At 43.4% G+C, this 25,956-nt stretch overlaps 1 protein-coding gene across 4 annotated transcripts in view; it reads right to left on the bottom strand.

Annotated features, from left to right (window-relative positions):
- The window catches only part of FMN1 (formin 1), a 336,510-nt gene that overhangs the window by 166,042 nt on the left and 144,512 nt on the right, over nt 1–25,956 (bottom strand). The gene's annotated exons all lie outside the window — the stretch shown is intronic.

Below are 25,956 nucleotides of genomic sequence, written 5' to 3'. Positions count from 1 at the left end.
TATCACAATTTATAAAAGAAATGATGCAAAAGCTGAATGTAGTCCATTGGATGGTTGCGTTAGGCTTTGATCACACACACATTTGCTTTGTACATCGGTCACCAGGTCAAAAGTGGGCTGCTTTGTTCGTAACTTAATTCCCATTACTCCCGAGCATTCATTTTTCTTTTTATCCGCTATATGGTTCCAGTGATCTGGGCCTTTTTTATTTCAGGCTAATTTTTATGATCTTTACCAAAGGGGGCGGTCCTCACAGGGTTCTCCGGGGGCGTGTATTTAGGCTGCTCTGCATTATTACCCTGTCAGCCACGCCCCCTTGTAAAAAAATCATAAAAATTAGCACTAAATATAAAAATTCATATTGCTGGAACCATATGGAGGACATTTTATATATATATATATATATATATATATATATATATATATATATATATATATATATATATATATATATATATATATATATATATATATATATATACACACATACATACATACACACGGAGAATAGTCAAGGGAACAATGGAAATAAAACACGCAAAATTCGGCCACTTTTATTCCTGGGGACAGGTTCACTTTAATATGTAGAGTGAGAGGTACTCCCAATGCATACATTAAAATATACTGTTTATGTAGATTTTAGTAGAATTCAACATTAAAATCCACATAAAAAACAATAGTTGTTGATTCATCATTGCTTTTGCACTTTTAAAAATGTTTCTAGTAGTTTATTTTTTATTGTGCCATGTTCAGTATTTAATTTGCGCCTTTTTAAAGCTAATTTTACTTTGTTTAGTCTATTTTTATGTTTGGCATTATTGGGGTGGTTTCAGTTATCATGAAGTTTAGCTCAATTCCTCATTTGCAACTTGATGTGTCACAAAAAATAATTACACAATACTACGGCAATACCCTTGTGGTGTACAAAAGAGGGCTTTATTTTGGGGGAGAAGTTGAAGACAAACTTGCAAATTTTAAAAGCTTGTCGAAAGGATTGTGCATATTTTTACTCTTTGTGTTCGCGCCTAATTCATAAAATATTGTGCAACCATTTTGCTGAGCAAAAACTAACACAAGACAAAAAAAAATATCCTAAACCTGCAAATGATGAATTGGGGCCATGAAATATGAAAAGCATAAGTCTCCAATTGAATTTCATTTTTGAGAAGCAAAAAAAGCAGCAAAAAAAAAAAGGAAGGAAGGAAGAAAGGAAGGAACGAAGGATGGAAGGAAAGAAGGAAGGAAAGAAGGAAAGAAGGAAGGAAGGAAAGAAGGAAGGAAAGAAGGAAGAAAGGAAATAAGGAAGGAAAGAAGGAAAGAAGGAAGGAAGGAAAGAAGGAAGGAAGGAAAGAAGGAAGGAAGGAAGGAAGGAAGGAAGGAAGGAAGGAAAGAAGGAAGGAAGAAAGGAAGGAAAGAAGGAAGGAAGGAAGGAAGGAAGGAAAGAAGGAAAGAAGGAAAGAAGGAAAGAAGGAAAGAAGGAAGGAAAGAAGGAAAGAAGGAAAGAAGGAAAGAAGGAAAGAAGGAAAGAAGGAAGGAAGGAAGGAAGGAAGGAAGGAAAGAAAGAAGGAAAGAAGGAAGGAAGGAAAGAAGGAAGGAAGGAAGGAAGGAAGGAAGGAAAGAAGGAAGGAAGAAAGGAAGGAAAGAAGGAAGGAAGGAAAGAAGGAAGGAAAGAAGGAAAGAAGGAAAGAAGGAAAGAAGGAAAGAAGGAAAGAAGGAAGGAAAGAAGGAAAGAAGGAAAGAAGGAAAGAAGGAAAGAAGGAAAGAAGGAAGGAAGGAAGGAAGGAAAGAAAGAAGGAAAGAAGGAAAGAAGGAAGGAAGGAAGGAAGGAAAGAAGGAAGGAAAGAAGGAAGGAAGGAAGGAAGGAAGGAAAGAAGGAAGGAAGGAAGGAAGGAAGGAAAGAAGGAAGGAAGGAAGGAAGGAAGGAAAGAAGGAAGGAAAGAAGGAAGGAAGAAAAAAAAGAAGGAAGGAAGGAAAGAAGGAAGGAAGAAAGGAAGGAAAGGAAGAAAGGAAGGAAAGGAAGAAAGGAATGAAAGGAAGAAAGGAATGAAAGGAAGGAAAGGAAGGAAGAAAGGAAGGAAGAAAGGAAGGAAGAAAGGAAGGAAGAAAGGAAGGAAGGAAGGAAGGAACGAAGGAAGGAAGGAAGGAACGAACGGAAAGTCACTAAATCCAAAGAACATAGCAGCTCAAAATCAAGAAAAAGAACAATTTCATGATAGTTTTATTAGTATGGAGAATAGCCAGACATCTTCGTTGCTAGATGGCTGGTCCAGAAGTGAAAACATTAATGGAACTTGGTCGTCAAATTAACCCCCACAAGCTGCATATGTGGGCATGCAGGACTTTGAAATGTAAATCCATCTACAACTTTATAATTAAAGTTTTCCTTATTATGCAAATGAGGCTTTATGTGCTCTGGGCAAGGCACAGCACTTTATGAGCCTCCGCCTCTTTAGGTTGTTTCTCTGTTCGGCACCAGCCTCCTTAGCTTGACTGATAGCTCACTGTCTGATTTTCTTGCCAAGTGCCCAACAGCATATAGACAGTGAGCCATCAATGAAGCTAAAGAGGCGGGTGCTGGGCCAGGCTCAGAGCACTTAACACCTCATGTGCATGTAAATGAAAATACTAATTTGGGAATGCTGAAACAGATAGTGAATATAAAAGATGTCAATGGCTTTACATTTCAAAGACCTGCATGTGTACATATGCTTTTGGGAGGATGGGGGGGGGTACATGAACCTTCTGACCTCAACTCTATGGTCTCATCTGAGAGACACAGATGTGTGAAACTGGTTTAAGTGCAAGATTTTACTCCCAGTCAAAAATTCCATTGATGAATATACACTACAATACGCCACTCCCTTTCCTAAAATGGCAAATTACAAAGAACAATAGTCTGTCATCTCTATACGCTCTGCTGCTATATAATTGTATACAGCCTTGTGTCTATTTTGAGGTGTTAACCAACTAGAGCTTAGAATTATTACGAAAAATGTTTGCAATCAATGCACGGCAAATCCTGGGTGTAAAACACTGCAGAGAAAGTCTTACATCAGGAGATTAGGCCATTGAAAGGCGGTGGTAAAGGCCTTATTTCATGAGCAATCAAGGGGAAAAGGATCTACTGCGTCAATAAACAAAGCAATGATACTGCACCAGTTAGTAGTTGTACTCCAAAGGTATGTTCACACATGGCAGTTTTGTATAGTTTTTGATGTGTAACTACACAGCATAATCCATAAGATTTCTGAAATCTCAAGGACATCTTGGGTTTTCTTTCCTCACGTATTTTGAGCTTTCTGCGTTTTTGCAGAAGATGCAGCATGTCAATTCATTCAGCTTTTTTTGCAGCACTTTTCATCCAAACGAATAGGTGAAAAATGCAAGTAATAATGCTGCAAAAAATGTGCATGTAAATAGGTGTTAAAAAACGTGCATATTGTAAGCAACACTGGCATGTATTAGTGCAAGAAAGAAAACACTGCAAAAATGCAAGATGTGAACATACCCCAAGGCTACGCTCCCACAATGAGCTTTTGGAGTTTTTGATGTTGCAGATTTTCTGCACCCATTAAGTAAAATAGGTCACTTGCATTTTTTCAAAAAATATGCAGCGTTAAAACCCACCAAAATATAGTGGGAACGCAGCCTTAGGGGTTGTACAGATTGTTTTTTTGGGGGTGGTCAATAATGACAAATTTTTAAGTGGAAACATTGAATTATGCTTAGTTCTCATGAGTACTTGATGCATTTTTTTTCTCCTGCATATTTTGTACAAAAAAACGCAGAGTATTACAGTTTCAGCAAAGTGGACGATGTTTATGCCAGTTTGCTCAGTGTGCAGTTTTTCTTAATGCTGTGGAATATGACTGGCAGTGTTTTTTTTTTCTTTTTTTTTTTAAATCTGCAGCATGTTATTTTCTGTTGCAGATGTGTTTTAGAAGGGTTTTATTTTTCCAATAGACTTGATGGAGAAGAGGAAAATACACAGATAAAAACTTCATACGCATTTGTATTGTGATTTCACAGCAGAAACGCAGTAAAAAGGCATTTAAAATGGCACATGACATAATGAAATCACAGCTAAATAACAGGAAGTTTTATTTAAAATATGACAAAAAAAAGCATCAGAAAAAAAATCTGATAAAACCACATCTATAAAACAGTGAGAAAAATGCAAGTAACCCAATTAGTCCAGAAATGTTGCAGAAAATCTACAACATCAAACACACGCCAAATACTCATCGTGTGGACTTGGCCTAAGCATATGTGCACAAGACGTCTTTTAGACGCTGGCGTATGCCTTGAGTTTAAAGGCGAAGATGCTTTAGGAAAGTGCTAGCGGTGTTATTCCTGAAGCATCTTTATTGGCGTCCTTTCCGCTGCTAGCATCCTTTTTGGTAATGTAAACTTTTAAATAGCAAGCCATTTCCGAGAGGAAGCCGCACAAAAGAATGAACATGCTACAAGTGCTTCTCACTAAATTAGAATATCATTTAAAAGTTAATTTATTTCAGTTCTTCAATACAAAAAGTGAAACTCATTATATAGAGTCATTACACACAGAGTGATCTATTTCCAGTGTTTATTTCTGTTAATGTTGATGATTATGGCTTACAGCCAGGGGTGGATTAAGAGTAGCAAGGGCCCCGGGCAGTTTAGAAGGCGCGGGGAAATTAATTTGGCACAATATTAATTGTGCTGCCCCATCTGAGAGCAGCACAATATAGGGGCAGATACCCTGATTCCAGCGATGTGTCACTTTTTCAGCTGCTTGTTGTCATTTTGAGAAAATCACCGTTTTATCTGCGCAGATCTAGCAGCTCTCTGAATGCTGCGCTCTGTATAGCCCCGCCCACACCACTGATTGGCAGCTTTCTGCCCATGCTCAGTGTACACAGAAATCTACTTATCAGTGATGGGGGTGGGGTCCTACAGAACTTACTAGTCAATTACCTTCTGACAAATCAATGATTTTATCAAAACAACACTAAGCAGCCCAGTAAGTGACACATTACTGGAATCAGTGCCTCTAACCCTACATTATGCTGCTCTCAGATTAGGTGGAAAAAACCTGATGACAGATTCCCTTTAAAGGAGCTGTAAAGACAAAAAAAGTTTGTATTAAAAAAAATACAAGCCATTTGTGAAATTAACTTTTTTCATTGTTAATTCACATTAGACTGTATCTTCAACACTTTTGTCAGCAGGTCTTATTACAGACTCTGAATAGGGCAGCTCTCTCCCTCTCCCTCAGCAGAAAGTCACAGCATGGTTAAAAAACGGGATCTTTTATGATTTTCTCATAATAAATAAAAAAGGACATGCAAGTCCTCCAAACTATTTTCCGTTTCTGTATAGGGGAGGTCCTAAATCTTTCTTGTTCTTTAGTTGATCACATGTCAAAAAGGCAAAGCATTTACTATGAACTCGCCTAAAAAAATATGCACTTGGAGAGCAATATCATCATCTGCATGTAAATATTCCTTGACTCTAAGGGCTCTCTCACACTGTCGTATAACACGGCCGAATGCTCTGTGATGTTTTATCAGATAGGACTCGGCCCTATGTTATACTATGGGACAGTGCAGATCTGCGATTATTGGCATGGGAAAATAATCTCATTCGATATTCGGACCATGTGCACCCATACAAGTCTACGGGTGCACGTAAAACATTGGACTGCACTCAGATGTCATCCAAGTGCAGTCCGATGAACACTCACAGAGACTATGGAGAAGATGGAGAAATTAAGTTTTCCATCTTCTCCATATCTGTGCTGCGAGAGAATCGGATCACACTCAGTTGAAGCTCTGACAGAGTTTGAGCCGAGTGTCATTAACATAATTGGCCCTATTCTCTTGCATGAGAGAATATATGGCTTAGTGAGTGGGATTCATTCCATGGGGTAGGGCTTAATTTCAAGGTATATAAAAAAAATGGACTTCAAATAAAAATTAAATGAACACAAAAAGCACTAATTGAATTATTTTTTTCGTATTTATGTTTGCAGCCCCTTTAAAATTCCCTTTGAGGACCAAGGCACATATATGTCCCATAGTTTTAAACTGGAAAAAAATTTGATTGAATAAAATTTAAGGTCCTCCAAGGTTTAAGTAGGTCATAAATTCATATGAATACTTGCTCATACAATTGCACATGCCAAAAGATGAAGAACAGAATCAAAAATATGACATTAAGTGGAGCACTTACAGGTATTCAAGGTGAAAGAGACCAGCAAAGGCATCGTCTCGAATGACAGTAAATGAGTTAGAATTCAGCAAGCTGAAAATGAAGACTGCAGGTTAGAAGCGAACCAGACTTTATGGTGCTCAGAATTAGTCAAGCAGAATTTATTGACTGCTGTTGCAAAGCACTGAGACTCCCGCTGTGTATAGATGGCGCCGTGCGGCCTCCCGCTGTGTATAGATGGCGCCGTATAGATGGCTACGTGCGGCCTCCTGCTGAGTATACGTGTATAGATGGCTACGTGCGGCCTCCTGCTGAGTATAGATGCCGCACGGCGCTCCCCCCAGAGACAGCAGGAGACCGCACGTAGCCATCTATACACAGCAGGAGGCCGCACGTAGCCATCTATACACAGCAGGAGGCGCACGTAGCCATCTATACACAGCGGGGGGGCGCACGTAGCCATCTATACACAGCGGGGGGGCGCACGTAGCCATCTATACACAGCGGGGGGGCGCACGTAGCCATCTATACACAGCGGGGGGGCGCACGTAGCCATCTATACACAGCGGGGGGGCGCACGTAGCCATCTATACACAGCGGGGGGGCGCACGTAGCCATCTATACACAGCGGGGGGGCGCACGTAGCCATCTATACACAGCGGGGGGGCGCACGTAGCCATCTATACACAGCGGGGGGCGCACGTAGCCATCTATACACAGCGGGGGGCCGAACGTAGCCATCTATACACAGCGGGGGGCCGAACGTAGCCATCTATACACAGCGGGAGGCCGCATGGCGCCCCCCCCAGAGACATCAGGAGGCCGCACGGCGCCAACTATACTCAGCAGGAGGCCGCATGCAGTCATACACACACACAAACATATACAGACACGCATAAACACATTTGAAACACAAAAATACATACAAACAGACATCACACAATGACATCTGCCATCACACACACACGCACACACATCTGTGTGTGTATGTATAGTGTGTGTGTGTGTATAATGTGTGTGTATGTATAGTGTGTGTATAATGTGTGTGTGTGTATAATGTGTGTGTATGTATAGTGTGTGTGTGTGTGTGTGTGTGTGTGTATAATTTGTGTGTGTGTATTTTTTTTTTAAGTTAAAAACAAGTAAAATGCATGTGGCATCAATATCAAGACTCCAGATATAAGGGCCTATTCACACTGAATTTTGCAATGCATTCATCTCCTCTTTCCAGGCTTCTATCTAAATCCCTGAAAAATGGCATTCAGATGGGCCTTGACATAGCCATTGATTTGAACAAAGGCAAACCGAGGCTAAAGTCTGAATCTTTAGGCTCCATTTGCTCTGCTTTCAGATGTCTCATTTCAGACAGCACAATCCTGAATTTCAGGGATTCAGTTGTAAGCCTGGTGTAAAGACCTGAATGCAGCGCTGAATGTAGTGTGAATAGGTCCTTACATCCTACACCACCTCAGGGGATTGTTGTTATGGAGTATTGCCCCTGGGTGGCCGCAGTTATGACCACCACCAGGGCTCGCGGTCACCCACCCTAGCTTTGGTATTCTGGGGAGCTGGTATAATGAATATCTGAGAAGAGCCCTAGAGAAGCAAGAACATTGGACAACCAAGAGGTGGTGGCCTCAAGTCAGGTGTAGTGTTCAACAGGGCAAGACTTTCTAACCTGCCCACACACACAGACACACACACCTGCCCACACACACATATACACACACACACACACACACACACACACCTGCCCGCCCACACACACACACACACACCTGCCCGCCCACACACACCTGCCCACACACACACACACACACCTGCCCACACACACACACACACACACACACCTGCCCACACACACACACACACACACACACACCTGCCCACACACACACACCTGCCCACACACACACACACACACACCTGCCCACACACACACACACACACCTGCCCACACACAGACACCTGCCCACACACAGACACCTGCCCACACACAGACACCTGCCCACACACAGACACCTGCCCACACACAGACACCTGCCCACACACAGACACCTGCCCACACACAGACACCTGCCCACACAGACACCTGCCCACACAGACACCTGCCCACAAACACACACACAGACACACACACACTCACCATCCCCCGGCTCCATTCCTCCTGCCTGCTCTGTCTCTTTTCCGGTGCAGCACTGCAGGCCGGGGTGCACTGCGTGACGTCACAGCTAGGAGACACAGCCGCGCACAGGGCCGTGTCTCCTAGCAGTGACGCGGCCGGGCCAGCACAGGGAAGTTAACTGCTGCAGTGCTGGCCCGGCCGATGAAGAAGTAGCGGCGGCCGCTGCTGGGGGAACGGTCCGGGCCCCCCCCTCCCGCCACTGCTACCGCTATGTGCCGCGGCGGCCCGCACATATAATGAGGGCAATCCGGCATTAGACACCCCGCCTGGGGCCACGGGCCCCCTGCCGGCTCGGGGCCCCGGGCGGTCGCCCGGATTGCACTCATTATAATCCGCCTATGCTTACAGCCAATGAAAACACAAAATTGAAATAAATTAACTTTTAATGATATTCTAATTTAGTGAGAAGCACTTGTACTCTTAACTTCTTCCCGGCTTCCGGCTTTTAAACCCTGAAGCGGTTAAAAGAAAATGCAAATGATATAAGTGCACAGCAATGTTGTTTTGACATTGCTGTGCATTCTGTTCTATTCTTTGTAGTGCTTATTTTGCGCTGTTTGCAGCAGGTTTCAGACATACTCCGCCTGAAAAAAACATTGTGTGCACACACCTTAGGCCTGATTCAGATGTTCGATTATTTTGACCAGAGTTTGATCCGAGTGTCATCAGTTGTACTTGTATGTGGAAAAAAAAAATAGTTTATCCACCTTCTCCTGACAGTTTGTGAAAATTGGACCCAGTAAGTTACCACCGAGCTTTACTATACTTCTGAATAGCTCATCTATCTCCTTATGTAATTTTCTACCACTGTCATGATGCTGTGTAACTAGGAATAGTATGTTCTGTAGTCTTGGAAAAAGTAAGTGATTCATCCTGTGTAACCATAAAATTGTGGCCATATTGGTTGACACAGCTTCATAACCATTGTAGCGTGGCGAGGGGCAGTAGCCGGAGCGAGGCACTGGTCTTCTCCTGTAACGCCGCGGCGCGCTACATGAAAGAGTGGATCCTGGCTGGGTGTTTGTGAGTGAAGGCCTCGAGCCCGTGCAGGCCGCCTTTAGCCGATGGTGTTAGTCGGTCAGGACTATAGGTGTTGAACTTCAATAAAGGAGACTCCCATTCTAATACATGTAACACGGGCACTTTAGATGCAGCGATACAAACACAGAGCAGCCAATAAGGGGTTAATAAACAGGGGAAGTTTATAATAACAACAGGGTAAATCTCCACGCAGGGAGTATCAGGGGAAAAACAAGGGAAAAGCAGGTAAAAGTCTATCACTGACAGTTCACAGTTTAACTGGATGTAGCAGAGTCAAACCGGTTATAATCAACAGTTTTTTTTCACTTAGCGGACTCTCGCTCCTCACAAGGCAGATGCACGCTGATGCCGGTGTTGATTTTTCAGGCGTCCCCGCCCAAACAATGCTCTGTCTTCTGGCGGCAGCGGGCGGTCTCCGGTTTTACCCGCTGAGCCCCTAGTCCATAACACGGCACCTCACGTGCCCAGCTCCACCGACCCTGCGTCTCTTCTCTAGTCGGCCTGACTCCTCCGGTCCACTGCACTCGGCTCTTGCTCCCAGTCCTGGAGCCAGGAGCCTGGACCCTCTCACGCTGCTCTGCTGAGACGGATCTAGCGCTGCTTTTCTGCGCAAAACATACTCGTCTCTTCCTCCCTCTAGTCACACCAGGAGTCCCTCTGTCACCTGACCTCCCAGCTCTCTCTCTCGACACCCCCCCTGCTTCCCTGTCACATGACTCCTCTGCTTGCAGTCTGTCTTCCCCCTGCAACAAGAGGTACGGCCCCGGCAGTTCCAGATCCCTTGCTCTGAAAGTACTTACACCCCGGTCTTTCCCCTTACATACACATACTTTACTCAACGGTAACTTGGAAAGGTTATGTACAAGGGGTAGCGGGTACAAAGTCTTATGGACATTTACTTCACAGTGCTTCAAAGAATTCTCATACACACAGTTTCGCCCTACTTCATCACAGCCTCATTTATTGCCACATTCTTGATCAGCAGGTCTCTCTATCTGCTCAGCGGTTCCGATTCCTATTTCTTCCACTACTGGTGCCCTGGTTCTACCACTCGGGACCCTACCAGTCCCCACAAACTCAGTCCTGTTTAGGTCCGCTACCTTCAGCGTTTAGCAAGCTCATGGTTTCTCGTGACACATCGTCCTATCCAAGAACCACTATCTCTTCAGTCAGTTCCAGGTCACGCTACTCCCTCATCCCCTTGTCTCCTCCTTAGTGGTTTACCCAATGGCAGCCCTGGTCACAGACACTTCCTACTCAAACATGAGCTTTTCCTTATCTCACTATATATATCAGGAAGAAATCACTTGCCCTAACACTAAGCCCTTCCCATTATGGGCTAGTCCTGAACATTAACAATTACTTTCCATAGGATCTCTAACTACAGTCACTATCTATGCTACCTATCTTATGTCTTAAGCCCTAAACTATGTCTTATCCTACAGTGTACACTATCTGCTATACTTATACACTATGCATGTTACATTACTATATCACAATACAACTCAATATATATACAAAAGACGCAAGACATAATACACACAACAAGATTGGTATCATCAGAGGCAAGAATGCAACAGTCTAGTCCACCCTCTTACACAGTGGGAAACTACCAATCAAAATATGTTATCCTGAAAGTGGTGCCATTTCCCTCATCATCATCATCCCATGTCTGCGTGTATAAGCCTATGAACAGCATTAATACCATAGCATCTCTGTCCATTATTACCGCTGTGAACTTAAAAAACCCAGATTTATACCCATCACAGTCAGTCAGAGCAGCGATTACACACTGATCTGATCACGAAGCCATCTGGGCATTACCATACATTTTGCCTTAGATTTAGTATACAAATTGTAAGAGACTGGACGAGAATAAAAATAGAAATGGATTTGTTATTTCCATGGTCGTCTCTTGTAGTACAGCGCAGACCCGTTCATCTGAATATCAGACGCAGCCCATGTACAAGAGCAGAACAGCTTTTGGACAAACGTCAACCCTTTTATCCAATTTTATACAACCTGTTAATAATGGTTACAACATATGGCCACCATTACCTCGCTTTAAGGGCTCGTGTACATGTCCGATTTTTTCATTGGCCCGAGCCGGCATGCTCGATTTGCATCTGATCGGATCGCACTCTGCCATGCAAATCAATGAGTCAGTGGAAAACATCTTACTGCACTCTGATGATATCGGAGTGCCGTCCGATTTTCACGGACTGACAGAGAGTAGAAGTTGGAGAATTTTTTTCCCCATGGTCTCCTCATACGTAAAAATCGGATCACACTCTGATCAGAGGATGATTAGCATAATTGGCATGATCTTCTTGAATGAGAGAATATACGCTAGTGTGACCCTAGCCTAATTCATAGTGGTTTAGCCTTGTTTCCTCATGAAACCAAAAAGTCACCAAAAGAAAAATATTCCACTCGGCCATTATTGGATTCTGGAAAAGATGGGTGTTGACTAGCCCATCCAGCTCTATCAGACTCATAAATGGCAAATCAGCTTAGTTATGCCAGGAGACAATTTTGGGAGGTGTAGCAATATACAGATTGGCCAAGAAAACCAATGAGTGACAATTATATTACTTTTTACCCAAGTTTCACATAAACAGATGCAGTAATAGGCTGATGAATTCACATGTCGTCAGAAGAAAAAAAAAAAAGGCCAACAGCCAAGCATAAAATCTGGCAAGTATGATCCGGACCTTAACCAATGGACTTTTTACAATCCAGGAGACAAGAAGAAAAAAAAAAGTTAAACCAATTTTTCAAGCTTCTTCTAGCCAACAGTCTGCAAAAATTAGACTCTCCTCTGATGCAACTTGAATGGTATGCATGTGCAGTTTTCATTCACTGACTCACATGAATTGGCGAGTTTGGTCCGTAATTCTGATTAAGGGTATGTTCACAGTTTGTTTTCTTGTTTAGAGGTTTTTGGAACAGAGACTCCAATTTTCTGAGGCGGCTTTGGAAAGTTTCCGCTCAGTTTCTGCTCCAAAAACTCCTAAAAAATCTCAGTGTTAACATACCCTGAAGTATAAAGTTATAATTTTTTTATGCTTGTCATACCGGACAGCCAAATGAAAAAAAAAAATCTGACAAGTAAATCGCCTCCGAAAAAATATAGTGTCAGTATGCCGTCAATAAAAAAAAAACAACAACACTGACAGCACAAGCATCTTAAAAACTTAAGTGTAAATGAGGCTAACAATTTTATTTTAGGTTATAGACTACCTATCACTAATCTGGGGCTGCCATTTTTATTTAACCCCTTCACGTCCTTAGGATTTTTCGCTTTTGCGTCTGTTTTTTTGCCCCCCTTCTTCCTAGAGCCATAACTTTTTTAGTTTTCTGTTAATATGGCTGTGTGAGGGCTTATTTTTTGAGGGACGAGTCGTACTTTTGAACACCATTGCTTTTACCATATAGTGTGCTGAAAAATGGGGAAAAAAATCCAAATGTGGTCAAATGGCAAAACAGCTGCAATTCCACAATTGCTTTTTTTTTTTTTTAAACCACGTTCACTATATGGTAAAACTGACCTGCCATTATGATTCTAGAGGTCATTATGAGTTCGCAGATACCAAACAAGGTTCTTTTTTACTTACGGTAAGTGGTGAAAAAAAATCTCCAAAGTTTGTAAAAAAAAAAAAAAGAGAAAAAAAAAGGCATGAATTTCCGAGGCCCGTAGAGTCTGCATTTTTCAGGATCTGGGGACGGGTGCGGGCTTATTTTTTTCTGTGCCGAGCTGAAGTTTTTATTGATTCCATTTTGGGGTAGATACGATGTTTTGATCGCCTGTTATTGCACTTTATTGCTACGTTGCAGCAACCAAAAAACGTAATTCTGGCGTTTTGATTTTTTTTCTCGTTACGCCGTTTAACAATCGGATTATTCCTGTTTATATTTTGATATATTGGGTGTTTCTAATACCAAATATGTGTATTTTTGACTTTTTATTGTTTTATTTTGAATGGGGCAAGAGTTTTTTTTAACTTTTTATATATTTTTAAAATTTTAACTTTTTTTCATTTTTACTTGATTCAATAGTCACCTTTGGAGACTTGAAGCTGCAATCTTCTGATTGCTTGTGCTGCACATAGGGCTGCAGATCTGCCATGTGTATCAAAAAAAAAATCATCATCTGCTATGAACGCCAGTCACGAAGTGGAGCTTATAGCAGATCGGCAATGACAAGCACAGGGGTCTCCTGCAGACCCTCGGTTGTCAAGCCAACCCATCGGCGCCCCGTGCTCACATGACAGGGGTGCCGATGGTCGGGGTTTGTAACGCGCTTCCGATGCGCTCATGTTAAATGCCACTGTCAGAGATTCCACCTGCGGCAGTTAGGGGCACATGACAGCTGATCAGATCAGCTGTCATATCCCTTTAAAGATGCTGACTCAAGTGTCAGAGCCTGCATCAAAGGGTGGAGGGAGGCGACCTATCATGTACCTATACGTCATAGGTTGTAAAGGTGTTAATTAAAGAATGGACAGCCTCATATTGATGATTTGTCTAATTATTATAGGTTAACAAAAGCACTTAGGGGGATTCCCAATATCCTCTGAACGGGCCCAACTTTTCAGGAAAAGTCAGGCCTGAACTTCTGGGTTGTGGAATCCTGGCATGGTGAGCGGAATCCTATAAACCCTCCGTGGCTCTTCTCACACTGATAGAGCGAAGTCTCACAAGATCTTGCTTTTGCGCATACTGCTGCAGGTCTGCCACATACTTTACTAAGCGGTTACGGAACGGTAACATCATTGGCTACCATTAAATAACAGGTTAGTAAAGTATGCAGCAGGACTCGGTTGATGGAAAGAGTGAGTTTTTCCGCTTTTACTGTGAGATGTGCTGCAGCAGTAGTGGGATCCTGCTCTGCAACCTGGAAGTTCGGGCCAGACTTTTTATTTAAATTATTTTTCTTGAGATTAACGAGTTTTACAATAGGTAAAAGATATAGCAACAACATCAATAATTAACTTTTAACGGAAAGAGGGAGGGAAAATCGGGACGGAAAAGAAAGGAAAGATTAGGACCAATTTTATTAGCATATAACAAATTATTCATATAATAGGGAAAAAGGAAAGGGAGAGGGAAGGGAAAATGGAGAGTATAGATTTGGAAAAGAAGGCTAAGGAGTCATACCAAACAATCACATGAACAAACAAAGAACACAGATAGAAAAGTGTGCCTGTAAGCTTATTCTACCAGGCTATCCATTGTATTATCACAGATAGACTTATAATATTCTTAAGACCTAGAAGAGTGGAATTTCTTGTTCAAAAGAGACCATCCCCTCCCGTATTTAAAAGAAAAAAAATTTGTTTTTTTTTAACCACCCAGAGATTAAACACAATTTTTCCAACTCAATCTTCTCTATGTTGGAGAGAATGTCGACAGAAGGGTGACTTAAAACACCTGTTCTGGGAATGTAATGGTATCAACAGATTGTGGAAGAAAGTTGAAACTCATTTCTGAGGTCATTGGAGGTACCGTTGTACTCACCCTTCAGATGGCTCTATTAGCCCTAGGTATTAACAAGTTGCTGAAAGAACACCAACTTATAGTTTCTCATATTCTAATCGCCACCAACCACTCGATTGCCACATTTTGAAAATAAAATATTCCCACAATTAACATAATCAAATAGATTGCTTACCATCACATTTAAGATGATAATTCTGGTCAGACTTATGCTAGAAAGTCAGGTCCTTTCAGGAGGCATTAGAAATCTTTCTAAACACTTTTGTTGATAGATGAAATTTAGAAAAATGACCACACCTGGGGCTGCCAACTCTTTAAATAAAAAGGGCAGCCACATATAGATGATGGACTACGTAACAAGTCCCTAAGGGCTAATCAGTTATAGTCAGAGAGTCAGCCTAACATTAACCTTCCATCAGGACCAGACTGAACATCGGGCAAATATGGAAAATGCCAGGTGGGTAGGTCGGGTCGTGGGCTGTTTAAGAGGGTGTGACCTAAAGGATGAGAATCCCTAGTGCTGTGAGGTATTTGTGCATAAGGACTGCCATCTACTGTATAAATGGGGCCCTGCAAAACCGACCGGAAGAGGGAGAGTTTCAGGAGGGGAAAGTTTAGATGAAGGACAGGGTCAGGTGACCTTGATGATGCAGTTCCCTGGTACAAAAGGTCAACGGCCAAAAAGGGAAAGGATTTGGCGCCAAGAGAAGGAATGGTCATGATATGTGTCAAGGAAAATGCTGAGGCCAGGGTGCCTGACTTTGACCGGAAGCTTGAACCAGCAGATTGTGGCGCGCCTGAAAGCAGAATCCAGACAGTGTCAGATAAGTTCCAGAATCCAAACGACACTGGTCAAGGCCTGAAGACCAGACCTGCGCCAGGCAAGTTCCAGAACTCAGACTAAGCCAGTGAAGGCCTGAAGACCAGACCTGTGCCAGTCAAGATCCAGAGCCCAGACGACGCCAGACAAGAGCCGCGGCCAAGCCCTCATCTCACTGGGTACGAGAAAAATCTGTCATCGGTCAAGCACCGAAGATCCATGAGGAAACTCCACTAGGAGGTGGACACCTGCAGTGGTGAACGGGAGTGACTAGTGTTGAGCAATACCTTCCGATATCAGGAAATATCGGATCGGATCGGATCGGGCCGATACTCAAAAATTATCGGCTATTGCCGATACAGATATCGGAAACCAATGCAAGTCAATGGGACACAAATATCGGAATGAAAATAAACCCTTTCTTTCCTTGTAGGTTAATTCTACAAGAAGGAAAACAACTAAAAATAATGTAGAATGTATTGGGGGAGGTGGTTGCCCAAATTGATGGGAACAGTGCTCACAGTGAAACATGAAAAGCCGGCAATTCAGCAGCGGCATACGCCGGTACCCGACAATTTAGAACAGAAAGAATAGAGCTTCACACATAGATTAGATAGATAGAAACATGTCAGTCACATATATAAGAAGTACAGTGACAGTGTTGGTTACTGTACTTGTCATTTAGTGTTAAAATAAAGGATTTATTAAAAAAAAAATTGGCGTGAGGTTCCCCGTAATTTTAGTCTCTAGCGGAGGTTAAGCAGACGGCTGGGGCAGATGTTTGAAGCCTGGGAAGGGGGTAATACCCACGGAGCTTCCCAGGCTACTAATATCAGCCCCCAGCTGAATACCTAGCCTTTACTAGCTATTAAAATGGGAGACCCCCAAAACAAAATGACGTGGGGTCCCCCCTATTTTAATAGCTAGCAAAGGCTAGGCAGACAACTGGGGGCTGATATTAATAGCCCAGTAAGGGTGCCATGAATATTGGCCCCCTCCCAGGCTAGAAACACCAGCCGTCAGCCGCCCCAGAAATGGCGCATCCGTAGGATGCGCCAATTCTGGCACTTCGCCTCGCTCTTCCCACTGCCCTGTAGCGGTGGCAGTGGGGTAATAGGGCTGGGGTTGATGTCAGCTTATAATGCCAGCTGACATCAAGCCCAGGTTAGTAATGGAGAGGCGTCTATAAGACACCCCCATTACTAACCCCATAGGCAAAGTCACAAAAAAAACACAAACACCCAGAATAAAAGCCTTTAATTGAAATAAACACACACACAATTCTTTATTGTTCTAAATTAAACCATACTTACCGTCACGCCGATTCCAGCTGAAGCCAACGATCTCCTGCAATAAAAGAAAAATAATAAAGCAACATCATCCTTACCTTTCCATGGTTCCCAGGACAGCTCCAGCTCTGCTACATCGAGATGACAGGCTGGACCGCAGCAGAAAGCTGCCATCCAGCTTGCCATGCCGCAGACACTGAGAAGCGCAGGCATGCTTGCGCTCCTCAGTGTCTGGCTGTGACGGCATCCAGATGAGCCGACAATGAACTCAGCTCACCTCATGCACGTCACTGACAGCGTGGGAGAATTCTCCTGCGCATGCGGTGAGCGTGAGAGAATTCTCCTGCTGAAGCGCTGAGCGCAGGAGAATTTTCCCACGCTGTCAGTGACGTGCATGAGGTGAGCTGAGTTCATTGGACATGACCTCGGCTCATCTGGATGCCGTCACAGCCTGACACTGAGGAGCGCAAGCAAGCCTGCGCTTCTCAGTGTCTGCGGGATGACAGGCTGGATGGCAGCTTTCTGCTGCGGTCCAGCCTGTCATCTCGATGTAGCAGAGCTGGAGCTGTCCTGGGAACCATCGAAAGGTAAGGATGATGTTGCTTTATTATTTTTCTTTTATTGCAGGAGATCGTTGGCTTCAGCTGGAATGGGCGTGATGGTAAGTATGGTTTAATTTAGAACAATAAAGAATTGTGTGTTTATTTCAATTAAAGGACTTTTTTCTGGGTGTTGTGTTTTTTTAAATACTTTACTAGAAATTCATGGCGGTCATGTCTAATATTGGCGTGACCCCATGAATTTTCGGGCTTAGGGCCAGCTGATAATGCCAAGCCGGCCCTAACCCCTTTATTACCCAGTGAGCCACCGCACCAGGGCCCTGGATGAGTTGGGTACAGCGCCAGAAGATGGCGCTTCTATGAACGAGCCATTTTCCGGGGTGGCTGCAGACTGCAATTTGCAGCAGGGGGGGCCCAGAAAGCTTGGGTCTCCCTGCGCTGCAGATTCCAGCCCCCAGCTGCCTAGTTGTACCTGGCTGGACACAAAAATAGGGCGAAGCTCCACGTATTTTTTTTTTTAATTATTTCATGAAATAATTAAGAAAAAAAGGGCTTCCCTATATTGTTGTGTCCGGCCAGGTACAAATAGGCAGCTAGTGGTTGGGGGCAGCCCGTTCGTGCCTGCTGTACCTGGCTGGACACAAATATAGTGCGAAGCCCCACGTCAATTTTTTTTTTAATTATTTCATGAATTTCCTGGTACAGCAGGCAGGAACGGGCTGCCCCCAACCACCAGCTGCCTATTTGTACCTGGTTGGACACAACAATATAGAGAAGCCCTTTTTTTCTTAATTATTTCATGAATTTCATGAAATAATTAAAAAAAAAAAATACGTGGGGCTTCGCCCTATTTTTGTGTCCAGCCAGGTACAACTAGGCAGCTGGGGGCTGGAATCCGCAGCGCAGGGAGGCCCAAGCTTTCTGCCCCCCCGCTGCAAATTGCAGTCCGCAGCCACCCCGGAAAATGGCGCGTTCATAGAAGCGCCATCTTCTGGAGCTGTACCCAACTCATCCAGGGCCCTGGTGTGGTGGCTCTCTGGGTAATAAAGGGGTTAGGGCCAGCTTGGCATTATCAGCTGGCCCTAAGCCCGAAATTCATGGGGTCACGCCAATATTAGACATGACCGCCATGAATTTCTAGTAAAGTAAAGTATTTAAAAAAAACACAACACCCAGAAAAAAGTCCTTTAATTGAAATAAAGACACAATTCTTTATTGTTCTAAATTAAACCATACTTACCATCACGCCCATTCCAGCTGAAGCCAACGATCTCCTGCAATAAAAGAAAAATAATAAAGCAACATCATCCTTACCTTTCGATGGTTCCCAGGACAGCTCCAGCTCTGTACATCGAGATGACAGGCTGGATCGCAGCAGAAAGCTGCCATCCAGCTTGTCATCACGCAGACACTGAGAAGCGCAGGTATGCTTGCGCTCCTCAGTGTCAGGCTGTGACGACATCCAGATGAGCCAAGATCATGTCCAATGAACTCAGCTCACCTCATGCACGTCACTGACAGCGTGGGAAAATTCTCCTGCGCTCAGCGCTTCAGCAGGAGAATTCTCTCACGCTGTCAGTGACGTGCATGAGGTGAGCTGAGTTCATGGTCGGCTCATCTGGATGCCGTCACAGCCAGACACTGAGGAGCGCAAGCATGCCTGCGCTTCTCCGTGTCTGCGGGATGACTGGCTGGATGGCAACTTTCTGCTGCGATCCAGCCTGTCATGTGAATGTAGCAGAGCTGGAGCCGTCGTGGGAACCATGGAAAGGTAAGGATGATGTTGCTTTATTATTTTTCTTTTATTGCAGGAGATCGTTGGCTTCAGCTGGAATGGGCGTGACGGTAAGTATGGTTTAATTTAGAACAATAAAGAATTGTGTGTTTATTTCAATTAAAGGACTTTATTGTGGGTGTTTGTGGGGTTTTTTTTAACTTTGCCTATGGGGTTAGTAATGGGGGTGTCTTATAGACGCCTCTCCATTACTAACCTGGGCTTGATGTCAGCTGGCATTATAAGCTGACATCAACCCCAGCCCTATTACCCCACTGCCACCGCTACAGGGCAGTGGGAAGAGAGAGGCTAAGTGCCAGAATTGGCGCATCCTATGGATGCGCCATTTCTGGGGCGGCTGACGGCTGGTGTTTCTAGCCTGGGAGGGGGCCAATATTCATGGCACCCTTCCTGGGCTATTAATATCAGCCACCAGTTGTCTGCCTAGCCTTTGCTAGCTATTAAAATAGGGGGGACCCCATGTCATTTTTTTGGGGGGTCCCCCATTTTAATAGCTAGTAAAGGCTAGGTATTCAGCTGGGGGCTGATATTAGTAGCCTGAGAAGCTCCGTGGGTATTACCCCCTTCCCAGGCTTCAAACATCTGCCCCAGCCGTCTGCTTAACCTCCGCTAGAGACTATAATTACGGGGAACCTCATGCCAATTTTTTTTTTAATAAATCCTTTATTTTAACACTAAATGACAAGTACAGTAACCAACACTGTCACTGTACTTCTTATATATGTGACTGACATGTTTCTAGCTATCTAATCTATGTGTGATGCTCTATCTTTCTGTTCTAAATTGTCGGGTACCGCTGCTGAATTGCCGGCCGACTTTTTTTAAAGAGACGGTGCATGAAAACACTAATATTTTTTTAAATAAATCCTTTACACTAAATGACAAGTACAGTAAGCAACACTGTCACTGTACTTATTATATATGTGACTGACATGTTTCTATCTATCTAATATATGTGTGAAGCTCTATTCTTTCTGTTCTAAATTGTCGGGTACCGGTATATGCCGCTGATGAATTGCCGGCTTTTCATGTTTCACTGTGAGCACTGTTCCCATCGATTTGGGCAACCACTGTAATGCCACAACCACCATGGCTGTGGCATTAACGTCTTAAAAAATATTAATTCCTGCTATTCCATTTAATTGTAATGTAAGGGAGATAATGTAATGTCAGCACTTGAGCAGGTGAATTCTCCCACGCTGGGATGGCATTCTGATGACAGGCTGGATCGCAGCTGAGCGCTGCCATCCAGCTGGTCATCCTTCAGAAACACTGCAGAGTGCAGGCATTATGTGAACTTCCGATTCCGGTATTCAATATTGTAAAAGTATCGGAACTCAGCATCAGGACTCCGATACTGAAATATCGGGTATCGACCGATATTCGCTGCATCTGAATGCTCAACACTAGGAGTGACCAAATTCCCAAATACATAGTAGTGGCAGGCACATCAACACACACAAGCAGGAGTGTGCCTCCACAAAGAAACCCCTCCTTAGAACATGAAAAAGCAGGAGAAGCAAAGAGTTTTAAAGGTTAAAAATTGTAACAAATCTTTATTAAATATTGTATAAAGCACACATATAAACAGCACATAGAAGGGTTAAAAAGAGTGTGTAAAGTAGAAAGCCAATACATGACAGAACCTCCAGCACAAGGTAGACCAAATCAATCACTGTGTGACGCTAATTTGAAAGGGGGAGAGGGTGTGAAAGATGATGAACCAGGTGTATAGGGAACTGGCAGTGATGTAGAATCCAAACCAAGTGGTATAATGCTTATTGCAGACAATGCTGCAATGACAATAAATAGCCAGTAAAAGGCCTACATAGCGGGTCAGGAGGAACTACATGAGAAACAGAGGTGCAAATGACCTGAGCCATTGCTTCCAGCACTGACGTACGGTACAGGGGTTGGGACGTGCCTGGTTGAAATAAAGGAGGCCCAACAAGGCTTGTTATACTTTGTCAGGAGGACCTGTGGCCTAGCGGGAAAGACCGGCGACACCCGCTAGGGCCTGTGTTAGAGGAAGAAATAGTACAGTGACTCTCATAGTACTGGGATTATTATCCCTGTCAGAAAGTTAGAAGATTATATAACAAGAGACTGTTATAATAGTTATAGTGAACCTTATTTATTGTATATCTTATATTTCATGCTGTTATTACTCTGCTTTGCACTATTCACTGTTGCTATAGTTACCGCAATTTCCCACCACGCTGGAGAAATAAACCGTTTAATTGGTTACTTCCACCTTGTCGCTGTCTGCGTGTTGCTTCACAGCCGCATCGATTGGGACATATGTAAACAGTATCAGCATCCTCAGGGAGCTGGTATTGTTAACTGTCACGGAGCCAGCAGCAGGGTGCAGGATACTTCAAGCCTGTAGCCCGCTGGCAGATAGCGTCATACAGGGGACATTGGCGTAATTTTGTCACTGCAACGCGCCACCCACTTCCTCTGCAAGACTAGATGGAAGAGAAGACTGTGGCTGCGAAGTCTGGATTAGGTGAGTATAAGGTTTTTTTGTGTGAATGTGGGGATCATCATTCTATATGGTAGCTGTGAGGGGGACCATAATACGATGTGGGGACCTGGAGGGTACCGTTATACTGTGTGTGGGTGACCAACATTCTATATTGGGGCTATAAGGTGTAAGGGTGTGTCAGAGTCAATTCATGCCCTTCATCCCTTCCTGGTAAAACAATATATGTGTTTGTTGAAATGTGGGTAATGTTTATATGTAGATCATGTTTTTTATGTAAAACACTGTAAACAGTAAAATGTATACGGTCTTTGATATGAGCGATTAATGATGACTAATCAAAATGTGTTTTATGATAATGTTACATCATAGGGAAAGATGTTCGAGTAAAAGGAAGACAGTATAGATAGGGAGCTAAGGTAAGGAAATAGCTGTAGCTAGGGTTAGGACGTACAGTAGGGGGCACTCTAGTTAAAGAAATGGATAATAAGTTATGTACAGTAAGGGAAGGCTCATAGTTAATGTGTTAAGGGAATTTCCCAGATGAGAGGGGGAGCAAAGTTATAAAAGGGGGAGTATTTCCTGGTTGGGGCAGATAGGGAGTATAGATAAGCAAGTTGTAACGTTGAAGATTGTGCAGGAGGAACAACTGAGGAAAAACATATTGAGCCAAGGGGCTGGATAACACTGAAACGTACAGGACTGGTGGAGAAGCAGCATGCGGGCGGTAGCTACCAAGTTCAGCGGACCTTCCCAGGATATCCGGGGCCTTTGGCCAGAATAAGTTACCGAAGCATGTACCTTAATCACCTTGCAGAAAGTAAAGCCGGATGGGGAAAAAGGTCAGAAAGGGGACCTGAAAGCATGGGAGCCGCAGGGGTGAAAAGAGCATCTCCGGGGCCAGTGGTGCCAGAAAGAAGGTAAAGCTCAGGATGAACACGCAAACATGTATCGTGCTGTATCTGCAAATGATTATCTGGAGAGAAGTAAAGTTGAACTGTTTAAAAAGAAAACAGTCTGTCAATGAATGTGTGGTAACTGCTGGATTTGGGATCGTGGAACCAGAGGGATCTTGAAGCTCAAACGTGAATGTTATACAGTACACACAAACTACAAGACAGACGGGATTTTATGTACTCTCTGTGGAAGGCCAGGGTGTGGGAGAACAGGAGCCCCTCGTCACTACTACCTCCCTGTGCCCTTCACAAGGGGACCATCAAACTGTATTGAGGCTGCGTGGTACTACCATACTGTGTGGAAGGACCATCATACTGTATTGGGGTTGTGGGGGAACAATCATACTGTGTGGGGGACTGTGGGTGAACCATCATACTGTGGGTGAACCATCATACTGTGGGAGGGGCAGTGATGATGATCATTATGTAGGGATAATGCAGTGGTGACCATCATACTGTAGGGGGGAGGGGGGTCCAGTGATGACCATCCATAATACTGTAAGGGGGGTGCAGTGATGACCATCATACTGTAGGGGGGGTACAGTGGTCACCATCATATTGTATGGATGGCTATGGTGACAACCGTACTGTGTAGGGTCATCATGCTGTGTAGGTGAATGAATGTGGAAACATCATTCTGTGTGGAGGCATTTTTGGGGAATCATATTCTATGGGTGCCATGGAAGGAATATCATCATCGTAGCAGAGAATACGAAGGGACTTCAGTAGGGCAAAATTACTATAAGGGGAATTATTATAGAGTGCTGTATAACTGCAAGGAGGTACAGGGGAGCATTAGTACCACGAGGAAGTACAAAGGGAACATTATTATTGTGTAGGTGCACTGTTATTGTGTGGGGCACAAAAGTAGAGTACTATTTACTGTGCTGGGCACAGTGAGGAGGGTCCTGGTGCAGCAGTTAGCCAAAGATGTCTCTGTGTTACACTTTGCAGGGAAGAGTTAGTGTTGGAAGTCATGGAGGTCAGGTATGACATGCAGTAGTGCTGTTGCTTCAAAAGCATCCAGCAACTATAAGAGTTAACACAGTCACAGGAGACAGGAGGTGTTGTGCTTTAGAAGCATCCAGCAACTAGAGGAGTTAACACAGTCATAGGAGACAGGGAGCAGCAGAGCCCCAGAGGGATTTTGGGGAACTTGTTTACTATTCTGGCTGCAGCCAAAAGGAAAAGTGGTGTGTGTGATATGTATCTCACAGAAGTGCAGGAAAGAGAACAGGATTCAACTCCAGGGTGAAGCTCAACACAGGTCAGATACCCTGAACTATTATTTCAGGAAGTCTATCATCAGGCAGGAAGATAAGGACTGGAATGAATTGTGTCACAGGGATCATCTCCCTCATCAAACCCTCCTCCCCTCCATCTCCATGCAGGATAAAGAATACTGTATACTATTGTGTCCTTGTGAAGGAAAAGCCTGTGGTTGTGTATGCATAGAAGTGTGCTGCAAAGAGATCTAATCTGTGCTGAACTGTGCTACTGAAGAGACTGCAGTTACTGTACTGTGGTGAAGCCTGTTTCTTCAAAGAGTTAAATGGTGCTAGTCGTACTTGAATAAACTCCACTGTTAAACTGTTGAAAAAGACTCTTGTCAGATGTGTATGGTCACCAACTGAATCTATCGTGTGCCTGAGAGAAGCTGCAGCCTATGGTCGTCCTGAGTAACGGTTCCCCCAGGATTACAAAGAATTCCTGAAACCCGTCTCACCCTATCTGAACCTAGAAGCGTGCGTGTAACACAGGGCCAAATGGAAAAGAAAAGAAAAGGGAAAATGAATTCCTTCGCTCATTGAGAATCTCACTGGTGAGAACCTGAACAGTACACTTGTATATGGTCTGCAGATCATTGGTGTAAAAGTAATATTCCTATTATATGATCACTGTATAGTGGCAATACCAGTCCTAGGGGTTTTAGTTAATGATCAGTATGGTATTAGGACTACGGTATAGGCTGGTAATATGTTGTTATGGTCTGGTGGCATTTGTCTTTTATATTGCAATATTCTCTCAGTATTAAATTAAATCTCATACAGTAATATTATTGTAAATATACCGTAAATTGTATAGTAAATCTTGATATCCTGCACGCAAGGTAATATTAGTAATACAGACCCCAATCTTGGGAAGGGAACTGAGCCTGCATGGGCCAGCGTGCTTTCAATTGCCAGGGCTGGATTTTAGTTCCAGTCCATCCCTGCCTTCCATTATTACAGATGACAGAACTGCAGTGTGGAGTTCAGCTTCCACATATGACGGTCATCTCGTGCATGATCCTGTTTGCAGAAGGAGTTGCTTCAAACATTGCAGGGTGTCAGCCCAAATAGAGCTCTACAACTCCCATCTTATCGAAGTTATTTATTATAAGTGGAAGGTTTATTATCTCTTTCATCTACTTCTTCCACTATTCACAATAAGTAAAAAAAAAAGTGTCTGAATTGGGCACCACTGGCTACAACTCCAAGATTAATGGAGAGTATACGATTTAGAAGATTTCAGAACAACTCAAGACAGAGATTTGCCATATCTGGCTGAGAGGCAATACACAGTGGATGAAAATGTACCAATGAACGAATGGTCACTACTTGAGTGATCGTTGGATCAGGAATGGTCCGAACATCTCTCTAGATTACAACAGGCAACAATGTTGTTAAATGTAGCAAATTCCAATTTTGGGTGAAAAAAATCCAACATGCCTGAACAGGGATTTTAATGATTACGAACATTCACAGGTTGACACAAACAATCATTAATTTTTATTATCCAGCTGATGATTGTTTGTTAAATTCCAAGCTGGACTTCTACGGACTCTTACCGACGACCGTATTTTGTGTTATTCTATGGAGCAGTGCACATGTCCAATTTTTTCTTGCAGAGATTGTCAGAGAAAAAAAAATGCAGCACGCCCAAGTTGTATCCCATTTATTGGATCTCATTAAGCCATACAAGTCAATGAGGCCATGGAAAACATCGGACTGCACTCGGATGACATCTGAGTGCAGTCTGATTTTAATGCACTGACACAATGGAGAAGAGATCATTTTTTCCCATCTTCTCCTCCTCTAGACATACATGCAGTGGAGTTGTATTAAAATACCAATCGCCGTCTTTCCCGGTTT

The sequence above is a fragment of the Phyllobates terribilis genome, unplaced genomic scaffold (assembly GCF_046119375.1).
Source record: "Phyllobates terribilis strain yellow unplaced genomic scaffold, ASM4611937v1 Scaffold_7__3_contigs__length_470593459, whole genome shotgun sequence".
Classification (NCBI taxonomy): Eukaryota; Metazoa; Chordata; class Amphibia; order Anura; family Dendrobatidae; genus Phyllobates; species Phyllobates terribilis.
Note: the sequence above shows the minus strand (reverse complement) of the source record. Positions and strands in the feature narration are given on the sequence as shown.